This window comes from Hyperolius riggenbachi, chromosome 8 (assembly GCF_040937935.1).
Source record: "Hyperolius riggenbachi isolate aHypRig1 chromosome 8, aHypRig1.pri, whole genome shotgun sequence".
Lineage (NCBI taxonomy): Eukaryota > Metazoa > Chordata > Amphibia > Anura > Hyperoliidae > Hyperolius > Hyperolius riggenbachi.
In genome coordinates this window covers 233,317,768-233,336,404 of record NC_090653.1, presented here as the reverse complement: position 1 = coordinate 233,336,404, position 18,637 = coordinate 233,317,768, and the positions used below count along the sequence as shown (strand labels likewise).

The 18,637-nt window shown below is 44.7% G+C and overlaps 1 protein-coding gene and 1 long non-coding RNA gene across 2 annotated transcripts in view; one reads left to right on the top strand and one right to left on the bottom strand.

Moving 5' to 3' along the window:
* BGN (biglycan) overlaps positions 1-18,637 on the bottom strand; it is a 208,927-nt gene that overhangs the window by 60,933 nt on the left and 129,357 nt on the right. The gene's annotated exons all lie outside the window — the stretch shown is intronic.
* LOC137527648 (uncharacterized) overlaps positions 1-18,637 on the top strand; it is a 59,129-nt gene that overhangs the window by 29,007 nt on the left and 11,485 nt on the right. Inside the window, exon 2 of the long non-coding RNA XR_011023191.1 lies at positions 13,079-13,182. This is a non-coding gene — a long non-coding RNA (uncharacterized lncRNA). The remainder of the gene's footprint in view (positions 1-13,078; positions 13,183-18,637) is intronic.

The window sequence follows — 18,637 nt, the reverse complement described above, 5'->3', positions numbered from 1 at the left end:
ATGAATTTTGTCAAAAAAATTACTTTTTTAACTTTCTGTGCTGACATTTTTCAAATAAAGTAAAATTTCCTATACATTTGAGCGCGAAAGTTATTCTGCTACATGTCTTTGATAAAAAAAAAAAACCATTCAGTGTATATTTATTGGATTGGGTAAAAGTTATAGCGTTTACAAACTATGGTGCCAAAAGTGAATTTTCCTATTTTCAAGAATCTCTGACTATTCTGACCCCCTGTCATGTTTCATGAGGTGCTAAAATTCCAGGATAGTATAAATACCCCCCAAATGACCCCATTTTGGAAAGAAGACATCCCAAAGTATTCACTGAGAGGCATGGTGAGTTCATAGAAGATTTTATTTTTTGTCACAAGTTAGCGGAAAGTGACACTTTGTGACAAAAAAAAAAAAAAGTTTCCATTTCTTCTAACTTGCGACAAAAAAAAATGAAATCTGCCACGGACTCACTATGCTCCTCTCTGAATACCTTGAAGTGTCTTCCTTCCAAAATGGGGTCATTTGTGGGGTGTGTTCACTGTCCTGGCATTTTGGGGGGTGCCTAATTGTAAGCACCCCTGTAAAGCCTACAGATGCTCATTGGACTTTGGGCCCCTTAGCGCAGTTAGGCTGCAAAAAAGTGCCACACATGTGGTATTGCCGTACTCAGGAGAAGTAGTGTAATGTGTTTTGGGGTGTATTTTTACACATACCCATGCTGGGTGGGAGAAATATCTCCGTAAATGACAGGTTTTTGATTTTTTTTTACACACAATTGTCTATTTACAGAGATATTTCTCCCACTCAGCATGGGTATGTGTAAAAATACACCCCAAAACACATTATACTACTTCTTCTGAGTACGGCGATACCACATGTGTGGCACTTTTTTGCACCCTAACTGCGCTAAGGGGCCCAAAGTCCAATGAGTACCTTTAGGATTTCACAGGTAATTTTGCGACATTTGGTTTCAAGACTACTCCTCACGGTTTAGGGCCCCTAAAATGCCAGGGCAGTATAGGAACCCCACAAATGACGCCATTTTAGAAAGATGACACCCCAAGGTATTCCGTTAGGAGTATGGTGAGTTCATAGAAGATTTTTTTTTTTGTCACCCCATTTTAGAAAGAAGACACGCCAAGGTAATCCGTTAGGTGTATGGTGAGATTTTATTTTTTGTCACAAGTTAGTGAAAAATGACACTGTGAAAAAAACAATAAAAATTGATTTCCGCTAACTGTTAACAAAAAAATAAAATCTTCTATGAACTCGTCATACACCTAACAGAATACCTTGGGGTGTCTTTTTTCTAAAATGGGGTCACTTGTAGGGTTCCTATACTGCCCTGGCATTTTACGGCCCCAAAACCGCGAGTAGTCGGGAAACCACATTTCTCAAAATGACTGTTCAGGGGTATAAGCATCTGCAAATTTTGATGACAGGTGGTCTATGAGGGGGCAAATTTTGTGGAACCAGTCATAAGCAGGGTGGCCTCTTAGATGACAGGTTGTATTGGGCCTGATCTGATGGATAGGAGTGCTAGGGGGGTGACAGGAGGTGATTGATGGGTGTCTCAGGGGGTGGTTAGAGGGGAAAATGGATACAATCAATGCACTGGGGAGGTGATCGGAAGGGGGTCTGAGGGTTTGGCCGAGTGATCAAGATCCCACACGGGGCAAATTAGGGCCTGATCTGATGGGTAGGTGTGCTAGGGGGTGACAGGTGGTGACAGGAGGTGATTGATGGGTGTCTCAAGGTGTGATTAGAGGGGGGAAATAGATGCAAGCAATGCACTGGCGAGGTGATCAGGGCTGGGATCTAAGGGCGTTGTGAGGGTGTGGGCGGGTGATTGGGTGCCCCAGGGGCAGATTATTGTCTAATCTGATGAGTATCAGTGACAGGGGGTGATTGATGGGTAATTAGTTGGTGTTTAGAGGAGAGAACAGATGTAAACACTGCACTTGGGGGGTGATCTGACATCGGATCTGCGGGCGATCTATTGGTGTGGGTGGGTGATCAGATTTCCCGCAAGGGGCAGGTTAGGGGCTGATTGATGGGTGGCAGTGACAGGGGGTGATTGATGGATGGCAGTGACAGGGGGTGATTGATGGGTGATTGATAGGTGATTGACAGGTGATCAGTGGGTTATTACAGGGAAGAAGAGATGTAAATATTGCACTGGCAAATTGATAAGGGGGGGTCTGAGGGCAATCTGAGCGTGTAGGCGGGTGATTGGGTGCCCGAAAGGGGCAGATTAGGGTCTGATCTGATGCGTAACAGTGACAGGTGGTGATAGGGGGTGATTGATGGGTAATTAGTGGGTGTTTAGAGGAGAGAATAGATGTAAACACTGCACTTGGGAGGTGATCTGACGTCGGATCTGCGGGCGATCTATTGGTGTGGGTGGGTGATCAGATTGCCCGCAAGGGGCAGGTTAGGGGCTGATTGATGGGTGGCAGTGACAGGGGGTGATTGATGGGTGGCAGTGACAGGGGGTGATTGATGGGTGATTGATAGGTGATTGACAGGTGATCAGTGGGTTATTACAGGGAAGAAGAGATGTAAATATTGCACTGGCGAATTGATAAGGGGGGGTCTGAGGGCAATCTGAGCGTGTAGGCGGGTGATTGGGTGCCCACAAGGGGCAGATTAGGGTCTGATCTGATGCGTAACAGTGACAGGTGGTGATAGGGGGTGATTGATGGGTAATTAGTGGGTGTTTAGAGGAGAGAATAGATGTAAACACTGCACTTGGGAGGTGATCTGACGTCGGATCTGCGGGCGATCTATTGGTGTGGGTGGGTGATCAGATTGCCCGCAAGGGGCAGGTTAGGGGCTGATTGATGGGTGGCAGTGACAGGGGGTGATTGATGGGTGGCAGTGACAGGGGGTGATTGATGGGTGATTGACAGGTGATCAGTGGGTTATTACAGGGATGAAGAGATGTAAATATTGCACTCGCGAATTGATAAGGGGGGGTCTGAGGGCAATCTGAGCGTGTAGGCGGGTGATTGGGTGCCCGCAAGGGGCAGATTAGGGTCTGATCTGATGGGTAACAGTGACAGGTGGTGATAGGGGGTAATTGATGGGTGATTGATGGGTAATTAGTGGGTGTTTAGAGGAGAGAATAGATGTAAACACTGCACTTAGGAGGTGATCTGACGTCGGATCTGCGGGCGATCTATTGGTGTGGGTGGGTGATCAGATTGCCCGCAAGGGGCAGGTTAGGGGCTGATTGATGGGTGGCAGTGACAGGGGGTGATTGATGGGTGGCAGTGACAGGGGGTGATTGATGGGTGATTGATAGGTGATTGACAGGTGATCAGTGGGTTATTACAGGGAAGAAGAGATGTAAATATTGCACTGGCGATTTGATAAGGGGGGGTCTGAGGGCAATCTGAGCGTGTAGGCGGGTGATTGGGTGCCCGAAAGGGGCAGATTAGGGTCTGATCTGATGGGTAACAGTGACAGGTGGTGATAGGGGGTGATTGATGGGTAATTAGTGGGTGTTTAGAGGAGAGAATAGATGTAAACACTGCACTTGGGAGGTGATCTGACGTCGGATCTGCGGGCGATCTATTGGTGTGGGTGGGTGATCAGATTGCCCGCAAGGGGCAGGTTAGGGGCTGATTGATGGGTGGCAGTGACAGGGGGTGATTGATGGGTGATTGACAGGTGATTGACAGGTGATCAGGGGGGATAGATGCATACAGTACACGGGGGGGGGGGGGGGGGTCTGGGGAGAATCTGAGGGGTGGGGGGTGATCAGGAGGGAGTAGGGGGCAGTTTAGGGTTAAAAAAAAATAGCGTTTTTAGATAGTGACAGGGAGTGATTGATGGGTGATTAGGGGGGTGATTGGGTGCAAACAGGGGTCTAGGGGGTGGGCAGGGGGGGGTCTGAGGGGTGCTATGGGCGATCAGGGGGCAGGGGGGGGAGAAATCAGTGTGCTTGGTGCAGACTAGGGTGGCTGCAGCCTGCCCTGGTGGTCCATCGGACACTGGGACCACCAGGGCAGGAGGCAGCAAGTATAATAGGCTTTGTATACATTACAAAGCCTATTATACTATTTACATGCGGCGATCCGGGTGCTAGTAACCCACCGGCGCTTCCGAACGGCCGGCGGGTTACAGCGTGAGGGGGGCGGAGGCAGTCGCCGGCGGCTGATCGCGTCACTAATGACGCGATCGCCCCATAACCACGCCTGCCGATGGGCGTATTGCGGTCGTTTGGGCCCAGTCTTTGCCGCCGCCCATCGGCTGGGGGCGGTCGGCAAGTGGTTAACTAAATACCAAAGATCAGAAACTAGGACTAGTGGCCTGAGGAAGTGGGCAGAGTCCCACAAAACGCGTTATCTGCGCTTATTAAAAATTTCTTATATTTATATATGTTACGGCCAGAACCCGAAATGGTCGTCTTACTACGGCCAATGTCAGAAATTAATTGAATCCTGGCGGCTCCGTGCTCCTCTCCTCGGGTCTGGCTCCTCCCCCTGCCGCCCAACTATTTACCTCTGGCAGCCGGGGACACACACATGCACACAGAGCCTTTGTCACTGTATGGAAGCAGAGATTCATGCCGTCCGTTCCTGCAGAGCGGGTGCTGGCAGAAGCGATGTCTGCAGCGTTCCCGCTGTGCTTCCCTGCAGTGACAAAGGACTCTGTGTGCATGTGTGTGTCCCCGGCTGTCAGAGGTAAATAGGAGAGGGGCAGGGGGAGGAGCCAGAGCCGAGGAGGGATGAACTGGTAAGACTGAGCCTGATGTCTGTATGGTCAACCCGAGTCTTCTATAGCTGACAAGCAAGTGGCTTGTATTTAAAATGTTACACATTTTTGCAACAGTGTTCCTTTAAGGTGGCCATGCAGATTTTAGCCAAATCAACCGATTTCCTGTTTTTTTCACTAAAAATGATTGATTAATAGAAAAAATGTAGGTAACTTTTTTGATCAAGAAAAACAATGTTTCCTATTTTTTCCATAAATATCTGAATAGGTATGCTGAAAAAATCAGATAGGAAAGTCAAGAAAAACAACCCAGTGTTTTATTCAATTATATATTTTTTTTAATTTTCTGAAAAATCGATCATAAATTTATGGTGTATCGGTTTGATTTTTCAAATTATTCGATCAAGTGGATAAATCAATTAGATTTCGAAGATCGAAAAAAAAAACTCCCAGGAATTGAAATCTGTATGGCTACCTATCATTGTCCAATCTTGTCTCAGCATTAGAGCTGTAGAAAGTGAGATCCGCACGATGTCGGTAGAATCAGTATAGCTTTATTTGATCAATACACACAACAAGCTAAAACCCAGCACCACATGCTAGCATGTGGTGCTGGATTTTAGCCTGTTGTGTGTATTGATCAAATAAAGCTATACTGATTTTACCGACATCATGCGGATCTCACTTTCTACAGTTCTGGATCCGAGGTTTTGGCAGCCCGCTTTCCTGCACTGTCGGTGGATGGAGGTTGTGAGCGGAGCTCCACGTCTCTTGCATTGAGCATTAGAGCAGTGGATATGATGATTGTACAATCCGAATTGCAGGGTGTAGGGCCAGCATTAGGTGCAGTGGGTGAAAGCATCACACACACTCTGTGCTGCATGCTGCTCTGTGTAATACAATGCAATTCTATTAGTAAGATCTTTATTCTCATTCCCACCAGCAGGCCTTATCACAGCAGGAGGAGAGAGGAGAGCCTCATAAACATCTGGTTCACAGTACAAAATCTGTGATAGATTTGGATCCAATGAAAAGTTTTATTGTTTCCAAAAATCATGCAAAGGGGAAGAATAATTACAGTACACTAAAATCCCAGTGATCTGTGCATGCTCAGTGTTTTCAGCTTTATATGTAAATATTTCAGGAACAAAATCCCAGTGCACAGCAACCCCCCACCTCCCCAACAGAGTTGTCAATGCACACGTCTTGAGCCACGATAATATACCGCAACAGCGCAAGTAAAAATAAAATGTTTATGTTTTCACTGTTAGGGCCCGTTCAGACTGCGCGGGTTTCCAGCCGCGTTTTGGAAACGCGTGCAGGAGGCCGACACGCACGACATCAGACAGTGCATAGAGTGCACTGTCTGATGTTCACACTGCATGCGTTCCGGACCTGTGCGGTCCGGGAACGCATGCTGCATGCAGATTTTGCTAAAACGCGCGGCTGTCCCATTCACTTTTCAGTGATGGGATCAGCCACGCAACGCACACAAACGCGGATGGCGTGCGTTCGCATGCGTTGCGTTCCGCATGCGTGGCCGTCCGCGTTTGTGATGTGAACATCACAACTTAATGGTTTTGTGTTTGTTGGCAGCACTGGGATGTGTTTGGATGGCAACTTTAATTCCACTTGTATGAGTTAATAGCGTGACAGTGTAGGAGCTTGGACTCTTCCATATCACAGTCTCTGGTAGGAACCCTTTGGAGTAACTGTGCTACAGGCATATGTTTTACATACCGGGACTTATACGTCAGGAAGCTGAAATAGGAGCACATGAACAGGCAGAGTCCCACTGCAAACTGCAAAGGCGGGCAGGTAGTAAATCAATTTGTGTGATTGCACCAATCTCTGGGGATACATGTATGTATGCTGGATGGTCAGCCAAAATAATCTGATGAAAGCAGTGGCATATGGTGCCATTGGACCCAGTGCACATTTATCTTCCGCTCGTTTTTCTTATCGTTTTTCAATTCACTTCAATGAGAAATCGAGCGACAAGAGGATCGAACGGTGATCGGACATGTTGGAAATTATCTATCGAGCCATTTTATCAGCTCAGAATTGATCCGTGTATTCCCAGCATTACTATCCCAGAAAAAAATTGTAGCAGAACATCACTGAAACAGCTTGAGATCCGCATCCAGACTGGCGATAACAGTATATTTGTTTACATTCCAATGTTGTTACATTTGTGTGTAAACAACAGAAAACACTCTCTGAGAAACTCTCTGTGCTTCAAGCATACACACACAGTTCAGAACAGCTCACTAGAAGATTTTAATATATAATAAAAAGCAGCTGGAATAAATGCAATGGCAGCTTTCAGGGCAAGATAAATTACACTTTGGAAACTTGCAATTCGTAGACAGACAATATTACTTCTGCACATAAGCAAATGTGATAATTGTATGAGTAATAAAAAGTAGGAAAACACATTTTATTGAATTTTATGTCCGAGTTTAAGACCACTTTAAAATATTCTTCTCAATACAGTTGTCCTTTAAGGCTAGGCTGCCTTCTGTTCTGCTTCAACTCACTGTTACAGATAACCATTCCCACTCACCCTTCTAATGATATTGTCAGTTTAAAAAGAAACTTTATTACTTTACATATTCACGACAACATGTTTTTACTTCACTTATTTTTTGGTGTCTGTTATCAGTAATGGGTGTAATATCCCTGGCCATTTGCTCTGGGTCTCCTCCCGAAAAATTACACTGAGACTAGGTGCATACTTAGCAGAAATGCTAGCGTTGCGGAAAGCACTGCATTTTTGCCGCTAATGGAAATCTACGGGCCGCAGGAAAAAACGCATATGCATTTTCTATGCATGCATTTTTAAAAGCGCTGGTTTTGTTGCATATGCAAAAACGTATCAAAAACACACATTATGAACGTCTTATTGGTATGGAGACACGGATGGCTTTTGGACAGCAAAAACTCAACAATCTAAATACAAAATAATCAATTTTCATCAGATTATTCGAGTGACTATGTGGTGTGTCCCCAAACACTGGTGGCCTCATCTGCTCAGCAATCTGCACTTGACATTACTCTATAGCAAAATATTAAATACTGTATATTCTGGTGTTTTAACACTTGAAATCTTCTGAAAAGTCAGGGGTCGTCTTATACGCCGGATGTCATTGATGCTGGGTGATACGCCCTATCCTGTTACCAACTCTCAGATCTCGGTGTTGAGGACTGGAGTAAAGCGGCGCAGGCGCACATGTGCGAGATCTGAGAGGCAGAGAAGGAGGTAAATAGGATTACAATTAAATTACAAAATGAGCCTCGCAGCACTTGTACTGTATAGACTATACTTTTTTTTTTTTTTTTTTTACCAAAACGTGGAATTATACTTTAAATCTTCTGATTCGCTCTCCATATTTCCACAATGCAGGACATAGCTAGGGAGTTAGGTAATGTATATTTGATCGTATCGCTGCATATTTTAGCATGGTTGTTTCTCTGGATGCTGATGGTGTCAGTCAGTGATTGAATTCCCATGGACTCTGCAGGCAATTAAACTGTGCAAGAGACCGTCTGGCAAATGTCATAGTTATCGGTGTATAGTGCTGCCCCCTGCATGCATTCCTGGATAATGAATACAACAGTGGGTCTGCCTTACTACTCTGCTCTGTGGGCCTTTCCCCTTACCCTGCTTAGTGCTTCTATGTATCTTCCTAACCTTGCCCTAACATAATAAAACCTGGGGATGGGAAAAAAGAGCGCAGGCAGCTAGTGGACAAAAAGGGCGCCGCCATTCACTCCCATAATAAATAACGTTTAATGAGCGCCGAACAGGAAAAAAGGGCGCCGGAGATTTTTAATGTTTTATAACTGTGCTTGTGATGATTTCCGTTTAGAACATGCACCCGTGACGAATAACGTTTATAAAAATATTAAACATATTTAACCTATTTAACTAAAACATTATTTAACATTTTATCACTTACTGTTTGTAAAACATTATTATTCACAAAATAAAGCGATCAGTACGTAACTTTAAATTGCAATATATTTTTTACAGTCACTATTTGTAAAACATTATTATCGACATAATAAAGCTATCACCAAGGGGGGTGGTTAGGGTTAGGCACCACCAGGGGGTCTTAGGTTTAGGCACCACCAGGGGGGTCTTAGGTTTAGGCACCACTAGGGGGGTCTTAGGTTTAGCCACCACCAGGGGAGTCTTAGGTTTAGGCACCACGAGGGGGGTTTTAGGTTTAGGCACCACCAGGGGGGTCTTAGGTTTAGGCACCACCAGGGGGGTTTTAGGTTTAGGCACCACCATTAGGGTCTTAGGTTTAGGCACCACCAGGGGGTCTTAGGTTTAGCCACCACCAGGGGAGTCTTAGGTTTAGGCACCACCAGGGGGGTTTTAGGTTTAGGCACCACCAGGGGGTCTTAGGTTTAGGCACCACCTGGGGGGTCTTAGGTTTAGGCACCACCAGGGGGGGTCTTAGGTTTAGGCATCACCAGGGGGGTCTTAGGTTTAGGCACCACCAGGGGAGTCTTAGGTTTAGGCACCACCAGGGGAGTCTTAGTTTAGGCACCACCAGGGGTTAGGGATAGGTACAGGGAGGGTTCTGTGTGAGAGTAGGGTTAGCTATAGTTTTAGTAAAATTTTAGTAATACTTACTAATGTTTTACAGCACTTATTATGAATGTAGTTATATTTATATCATCGTTGTAAACAATATTTTCAGATTTTATTATAAGAAGAAACCATAAATGAAGGTTATTCACAATAATATACAATTATAACGATTAAACATATATTATCGTTTTTTTAAAAACGTAATCTTAAGTTTCACTTTTCAAACGGAGAAGATTAACCTTTTCACTATTGCCGATTTCATACACATTATTTAATGATTTATAGATTTGTAAAACATTATTTGTAAACTAAATACAAAACAATATTATCGTTTACACCCCGCGCCCTTTTTTCCCGACGCCCTTTTTGTTTGTACGCATAAAACCTAACTCTGATTCATGTGCTGATGTTACAAGTCGATTACTGGGTATCATGGCTGGAGTAACAGGAATCACACCACCTAATGATCATATGTGTATGTAGAGGGGAGCAGCCCCCGTGATGGCAGTGTGTGTGTGTGGGGGGGGGGGGGGGGGCAGAGCTGTTTTGGGGCCCAAATACTAACCTACCCTTCCCCCTATACAGGGGTCTATACTTCAGATCAGGGGTTTTTGTGGCTACTCTTGTTCTGGGTGTGAAGATTATGAGGGCTACATTGTTGTTTTATGACCCTTGTGAGATGGCCCCAAGGCCATGGAGGGCACCAAGGGGAGGCAAGGGAAGGGGTGTAATCATTGGGGGGGGGGGGGGGGGGGGGGCTCATCAATGTCTTCCTGAGGGGCCCCATCAGTTGCTGCTTACCTGTGGCTTCTTCTATCTTCATGTAGTCTCTTTGGTCGATTGGTGTCCTCCCAATCCCCTCTGTTGTTCTGCTGACAGCCCCATTAAAGTATGCAACCTGGATGGGGGCTACTGCACATGCCCTGTCCCTTTTGTGTGCCTCCTCACTCACACTCCCATAGCAGGTGCAGTTAGTTAGGACTTGTAACTGCGCATGTGCAGAAAGCTCTTGACCACGGGAGCATGTTCCAGGAGGTGCGCAGCCAGGGCCATGTATGTGCAGTAATCATTTACCAGGGCTGACAGTGGCACAGCGGAGAGCACCAGAAGGACACTACCTAATTTAGACAACAATGAATAAAGGTAGCGCACCAAATGCAAGCAGCCAAGGTTTAAAGGGACCATGAACAGTCCAAGAATAATAAAATTAGTACTTACCTGGGGCTTTCTCCAGCCCACCGTAGACCTCGAGGTCCCCTGGCGTCCTCCTGGCTTCTCTCCCGTCCCGCTGGTGGCTGCATTACCGGCGATTTTCAGGCTGAAGGTTGGCCGTATACTTCCTAAACTGCCAGCGTGACAGTCCTACGCATGCACGGTTTTCTAACTCTGAACCGCGCTTGCGCAGGACTACGTCCAGGAACCATGCGCACTACCGCGCACTCCTGGCCACGGATTCGGTAGCCAGGGAATCAATGTATCGGGCTATGGTTCCCGATCACTGATTCCTCTCCCCCGCTGAAAAAGCGACAGCTTCTCTCGGAAGCTGCGCCTTTTCTGGCCGTTCCCTCCCCGATGCGTCACTCTAAGCGTGTGTTACGCTTAGAGTGACATCATGTAAACAAAAAGTAATACTACAACTGAAAATAAAAATAAATTAAAATGAACAAACATTTACATTATAAATCTATTGTTTACTTCCCACCCTCCCAAAACTACCCAAATAAAATGTTTACTATAAAAACAAAAAAAACATTACAATTAAAAAAAAACATGTAAATATTTACCTAAGGGTCTAAACTTTTTAAATATCAATGTAAAGATGAAATATTTCTATATTGTTTTTATTTTAAACTTGTTAACCAGCTGAGCGGTCTGGACGAGCTCAGCTCGTCCAACACCGCCAGCGGCTGCCGCTCAGGCCCTGCTGGGCCGATTTTGATGAAATAAAAAGCAGCACACGCAGCCGGCACTTTGCCAGCCGCGTGTGCTGCCTGATCGCCGCCGCTCTGCGGCGATTCGCCGCGAGCAGCGGCGAAAGAGGGTCCCCCCAGCCGCCTGAGCCCAGCGTAGCCGGAACAAAAAGTTCCGGCCAGCGCTAAGGGCTGGATCGGAGGCGGCTGACGTCACGACGTCGGCTGACGTCGATGACGTCACTCCGCTCGTCGCTATGGCGACGATATAAGCAAAACAAGGAAGGCCGCTCATTGCGGCCTTCCTTGTTTATTCTGGGCGCCGGAGGCGATCGGAAGATCGCCTCCGGAGCGCCCTCTAGTGGGCTTTCATGCAGCCAACTTTCAGTTGGCTGCATGAAATAGTTTTTTTTTTATTTAAAAAAAACCCTCCCGCAGCCACCCTGGCGATTTAATCAGAACGCCAGGGTGGTTAATAGTGATAGATGCAAAATAGAAAAAATGCACCTTTATTTCCAAATAAAATATTGTCGCCATACATTGTAATAGGGACATAATTTTAACGGTGTAATAACCGGGACATATGGGCAAATACAATACGTGAGTTTTAATTATGGAGGCATGTATTATTTTAAAACTATAATGGCTGAAAACTGAGAAATAATGAATTTTTCCATTTTTTTCTTATTCTTCCTGTTAAAATGCGTTTACAGTAAAGTGGCTCTTAGCAAAATGCACCCCCCCAAAGAAAGCCTAATTGGTGGCGGAAAAAACAAGATATAGATCAGTTCATTGTGATAAGTAGTGATAAAGTTATAGGCTAATGAATGGGAGGTGAACATTTCTCACGTGAAAACCACGGAACCTGAATGGGTTAAAGACTGTGTGGGATTGTAAAATGCCCCAAGTAAGTATAATCCTACTTTTTAATTCGTCTCCTTTAACGTTTTTTTTTTACTATTTTCTATTCTGCTTCTTGACACCTCTCCCATCTCAAACACACACATGCCTCACGCTGCTTTTTTATCTATTAGAAAAGGTAAAAAGGAATAGGGCCTCCACCCACCACCTTTGGAAGGGAAATCACCAGGGCAGGGGTCACGCTCTACAATCTGTGCTTGTTTTTATGCGCACATTTTCTGATGCATATAATGTGTATTTGTTCAAATCATTTACCCATATGAACAATGATCGATGCTGGCTGGAGGTTGGGGGTGACCTGGGAATATCCCCAATGTGATACTAGATACTGAACCGTGGCTCTAGGTCAGGCTTTCTCAACCAGGGTTCCTTAAGTAGTTTGCAGAGGTTCCTTAGCATTTTCCCCATCGTGGGGAAAGTATGATAGACCACACTAAAATAGGGGATACTAAAGTATACTAAACTAAACGAAGCACTACATTGGGGGTCAGAATAATAATGAGCACAGTATAATGAGGGGCAGTGTAATAGGAGTTAGTGAAATTAAGAGCCTCGCCTACTTTTGAAGACCATGCCTCTGGGAGAAATAAATGCAGGGGTTCCTCGAGATTAAAACATTGTTTGCCAGGGTTCCTTGAGATCCAAAAGTTATTTGCAGGGTTCCTCCAGGGTAAAACGGATCAGAAAGATTGGTCTAGGTGGATGGTCAGCCCTGTGTGGTTGGGTGTGGTGCCGGCTATCCTATCATTTTGAGATTGTGGAATCCGAGATGCTGGGGTCTAGCCACGGATGACGATTGTGAATTTGGCTGTGTTTTGTTGTGGACAATAAAATTATTCTTGTGGACAATACACTATTGCGTTGTGCCTTTCTTAAACTTTGTATTAAACCATTTTGTCAGCTCTAATACATCTTTGCTTTGCAGAAAAATGCACATGGATAGGCAAGTGTAATCCCTGCCTGAGGCTTCCAGCTGTCGAGACTCAGCCCCCTCTGACAGAAGCATGGTAGTCTAATACTAAAGAAAAGGTAACTAATAAGTCATTTCTGCTACTTACCACAACTCACAGTGCCATATCCCACAACCCCCTCCCCATGCTGCAGCACACTATGCCACACTAAGGCCCCTTACTCCATATGGAACAACTGGAATGATGGACAACATCTGTAACAGCCATATCACCTACAATGTAGCAAAGGGGGAGGGTGAGTGGTATGTTAACCACACCCACTGTCCCAGAAGGGCTTGGGAGAGGCTGACATGCCCACCTCCTGAAAACAGGGATACCAGGGTCATCATTGGAGCTACTCTGGGTATTTAGAACATGCATGGGTGAGGGGAGTGTGTTTAGAGATTACGGAAAGAGACCCTGTGCAAATAGTCAGGGAAATTCCCAGGTTTAAGGGCCTTTTTCCATTGGCAAAGTGATGCGAATGCTGCTACCTCGCCGCATTGCATCACTTCCGCTTGCATTCGCATCACTTCCGCATACAGAAGTGAATGGAGGAGACGGGACGCAGATGCGGGAGGATGCGGCTGTGCGAGAATCTATAGCATGCTGTAGATTCTCGGATCGCTCTGCCTAACCAGCACGCAATGGAAACTGTTCCATTGCCGTGCATTGGTTACAGGTCGAACACGGTGCAATGCGGCTCTATAGCCGCATCACACCGTGTGTAGTGGATACAGGCCGTAATTCCCTCTTACTCAGAAAAAAAGTAAATGGCAGCCTGTACTTGGATGGTGCCACCCATTTGGTCCTGTGCAAAGTAAGATTCATAGACAGGAGATGGGCAGCCACCTTTAATGTTTCTCCTTTTTATCAGTTTGATAAAAAGAACTTTCCCAATTGGCCAGACTATTTTAGTATTCTAATGTCCGTATATCGAGATCATGCATCATTTATATGCTGCTCCCCACAGCCAAAACTGTCAGTTTACTTCTGGGAAACATGATCATTCTATTTTTCTCCCATTTACTTCCAGAAAGTTATTCAGCCTTTTACCGCATTTACCTTTTTCTGTTACTGTAAATTTGTTCCTTGTAAATATTCACTCTTCCTATTTTCAGAATATCAAATAATTTGCCTTTGCATGCTGAAACAGCTAAATCTGAAGGGGATAAATCCTTTTTTTTAGTTAAATGTGCTATAACTTCTTTCAATCAAGTAATTATGCCTGTAACATTCCTATGCTAATCCTGAAATATGCTGGTTATTGTCAGGGAATGTGAAAACTTAAAGGAGGCTGCCATGTTGTTTTTCCTTTTGTGCAATACCAGTCGCCTGGCAGCCCTGCTGATCTATGTGGATGCAATAGTGTCTGAATAACACCAGAAACAAACATGCAGCTATTCTTTTCAATTCCGACATTAATGTTGGAAAAACTGATCTATTGCATGCCTGTTCAGGGGCTTTGGCTAAAAGTATTAGAGGTGAAGGATCAGCAAGACAGCCGATCAGTGTCAGTGGATAAAAGTTTATGACACTTGCTACAGAACAGGGTTAATGCCGGTGGAAGAACTCAGGTAAGACCTTCCCTCACAGACGTTTTTTAGCTTCCTCAGCTTGCATCGAGAGGTGAAACTCTTTCATGCACAGGAAATTGTAAGTGTGTGAGGTGATTGGCTGCCATTGGAAGTGCCTACAACGGAAGCCACTAGTGGCAACTCTGTGTTCTGCAAGCAGAATAATCTCAAATAATTACCTATAGTTTACGTGATGTTACTTGATTATTGCTACATATTGTGCTCAGGTATATATAACATCCCACAGAGAGTTCTCATTGATGCAGAAGACGTACTTAAAGAGACTCTGAAGCGAGAATAAATCTCGCCTCAGAGCTGATAGTTAGCAGGGGCACGTGTGCCCCTGCTAAACCGCCGCTATCGCGCCGCTAAACGGGGGTCCCTTCACCCCCAAACCCACCCCGCAATCGTTGGTCATAGACTTGGTCGTAAATTTTATTTTCCTGGAGGCAGGGCTAACGGCTGCAGCCCTGCCTCCAGTCGCGTCTATCAGCGGCGCATTGCCGCCTCTCCCCTGCCCCTCTCAGTAAAGGAAGACTGAGAGGGGCGGAGGAGAGGCGGAGATACGCGCTGACAGACGCGCGTGGGGCAGGGCTGCGGCGGTTAGCCCTGCCCCAACCAGGAAGCGCTCCCCCGCTGCACTGAGGGGATTTGGGGGTGAAGGGACACCCGTTAAGCCGCGGGATAGCGGCGTTTTAGCAGGGGCACACATGCCCCTGCTATCTATGAGGTCTGAAGCGAGATTTATTCTCGCTTCAGTCTCTCTTTAAAGAACAACTATCAAATAAACTGGTTTTTATGTAAACCCCATATACCTATAGATAGAGCTTTTAGTCAGCAACACTAAAATGCTTTTCCAGAGGTCTCTCAACACAGCGTGTATGAAAAAAAATCTGTGTTTACAAGCTATTTTTGTAACAATTTGTGTCGGCATCAGGGGGAGGCAGAGCTGCACTGTAACCTGGCTGTAAATTGTTTACTTTACACTGCTGAGGCAGAGAGAGACACACAAACAGGAACACAGAGCTGCAGTTGATGATTATTTACACACATTTGAAGCTATATTTCTGATTTCTATCATTCTGAACAGATTTCAGTCACAGTATTAGAGCCAGTGAAGATTGTTTCTGTATGCTGTATACCCAGCACGGGCATAGTCCTCCATGGTAATGCCTACAGTGAGAACTGTTCTATGTAAATGTTATTTTCTTCATATAAAACATGAAAAGATGAAAAAAAGCCTTTGTATTGCTATTTGCTAGTAATTACTGGATATATATGTAGCATTTTGAATCTTAGTTAAAGAGAAACCGTAACCAAGAATTAAACTTCATTCCAGTCAATAGCTGATACCCGGTTTCTCATGGGAAATCTTTTCCTTTTCACAAACAGATCATCAGGGGGCTCTGTATGGCTGATATTGTGGTGAAACCCCTCCCACAGTATGATGTCAGGACCATGATTCTGTCATCACACTGTGGGAGCCTTGTTGCATTGTGGGAAATAACAGCTGTTAACAAAGTTAAAGAGAAACTCAGACCAAGAATTGAACTTTATTCCAATCAGTAGCTGATACCCCTTTTACATGAGAAATCTATTCATTTTCACAAACAGACCATCAGGGGGCTCTGTATGACTGATATTGTGGTGAAACCCTTCCCACAATAAACTCTGAGAACCATGGTACTCCTGGCAGTTTCCTGTCTGTGAACCTTGTTGCATTGTTGGAAATAGCTGTTTACAGCTGTTCCAACTGCCAAAAAAGCATGCAGCAACTACATCACCTCCCAGCAGTGAAAATGTCACCATGTGATAAAATGTCAGAATGTAAATCAGGGATTTAAAAGATTTTACAATGGGCAAACAATGACTAAATCATTTATACATAATTATTGTAAAAATGAAGCACTTTTTTATTACATTATTTTCACTGGAGTTCCTCTTTAAATATTTTCACATACAAATCAATGCAGACCACTCCCCAGAATAATTCTGAATATTCTGTCTGATAACCCAAATGTTACCTTTCTTATGTTAAATTAGCTCTTTGCATTTGTGAATGCTTTCTGAAATGACCTGGAAGAAATAACAGCCCTCAGGCTTGGCTGCTGCTGGCCACACCATCATTATGTTGTTTAGATTGTGAAGGGGTGGAGCATGGACACAGCTGACTGAGACTATCACAGCATGTAGCATTGGAGGTCTGTGCCACAGGAAGTGGCTGGTAAATCTGACCAGGTACTTTAAAAATCAAATTATTCAAAGGTGAATCTAAAGAGATAACACTGAGTGTCTGCACACAATTATGAAAACATTTGTGTCTGAATATGACTATTAAAAGACAAGAATAATAGTTTGAAGTGAATGGCCAGATATTATTTTCTGGCCAGCTTTTCAGGTTCCCTTTCTACACAAGTAAATATACCCCTCCAAGAAAAATGCAACATTCACTAAATCTCTTACCAGAGTCCTGTAATCTTCAGAACTAGGCTTCTTATTTCTTGCCACAGCACAGTCTCCCCTGCCACCAGGGAAGGTACAATGCTTCTGCTTCTCTCTCCCCTTCACTGCATGTGTTGGAGGAGGGAGTGGCAGTTACAACGATTGTCCCTTTCTTATTATTATTTCCTTATTATTATTTTTTATTTATATAGCGTCTTCTGTAGCGATGTACATCATACAAATCAAAGGGGAGCATAGATACATGAGTCGTTCAAAACTCTGTACAATCAGGATACCCAGCATTACAAATACAATGTTGATGTGTGGTTTGAGACATCACCATACTGGCGCATGATCATGATAGATTACAGCAGAATAAGGAAACATAGGAGGAGATCCCTGCCCTTGCTACCTTATAAACTAGTTCAGAGTTTCTCAAACCAGTCTTCATGACCCCCCAACAGTGCATGTTTTGCAGGCAGCCACTTCCACTATGCACAGGTGGGGTAATTAGTGTCTCAGGTGGATTCCACGTAGCTGAGACACTAATTACTCCACCTGTGCATAGGTGAGGCTGCCTGCAAAACATGCGCCGTTGGGGAGTCACGAGGACTGGTTTGAGAAACTCTGAACTAGAGGGTAGTGCGTTGGGGACATTAGGGAAGGAGACATAAGGACCCAGTGCAGAGGGATTTACTAAGCTGCATTGGGAGTCCACACAGCCCAGGCTGTGGCATTGGGAGCTTCAGTGCAAGGATTATAGGATGTAGTGCCAGGACTTATGGGAGAACCATCAGGGCCGGTTTAAGCAACAATGGGGCCCCAGGGCAAAATAAACCTGGGGGGCCCCCCAACATATACCCCGGAACAAAAATCGGCATTAGAGGACCTTTTTTGCAGCTGGTATAGTCAGGGTGTAAAGTCCCAATCGGTCAGAGCTCCACATTCTGGCTATCCCAGCCTGCATGGGGGACAAGGGGTTAAAAAGTTTCAGGAGGGGGGACCCCACATAATTTTTTTTTATAAATTCCCACACTCGAAACATAAAAAATTGGGAAAATAGGAAAAAATGCCAGGGATCTTCATACAGCCATATTGCGCTGATCCCTGGCCAAAGCGCTGCGGCTGCGTATAGACCCCCTGGAAACCCCGTCAGAAAATTTATTGCGCTTTTGTTTGATGCCTGTAAAATGACACTACCGTTAGGTTTGCTACTAAAAGTGACATTTACCGCATTTAAAAGTATACTTTTTTCCTTCTAAACTTTAAAATCGATTTTCTCAAAAACTATAAGGTCTTTTTGAAAAATTCTTTTTTCCTCTTATTCCTAACGATCTCCTTAACATATCCTGCAAATTTAGGGTTTCTAGCATTTAAGGTGGATTTGCTATTAACCATTAAAGTCGACAGGTTTTTAAATGTGTTTTGTTTTTTTCCTTTGAAACTTTAAAATCGATTTTCTCAAAAACTATAAGGCCGATTTGCAAAATTTTTTTTTCCTCTTGTAGCCACTGG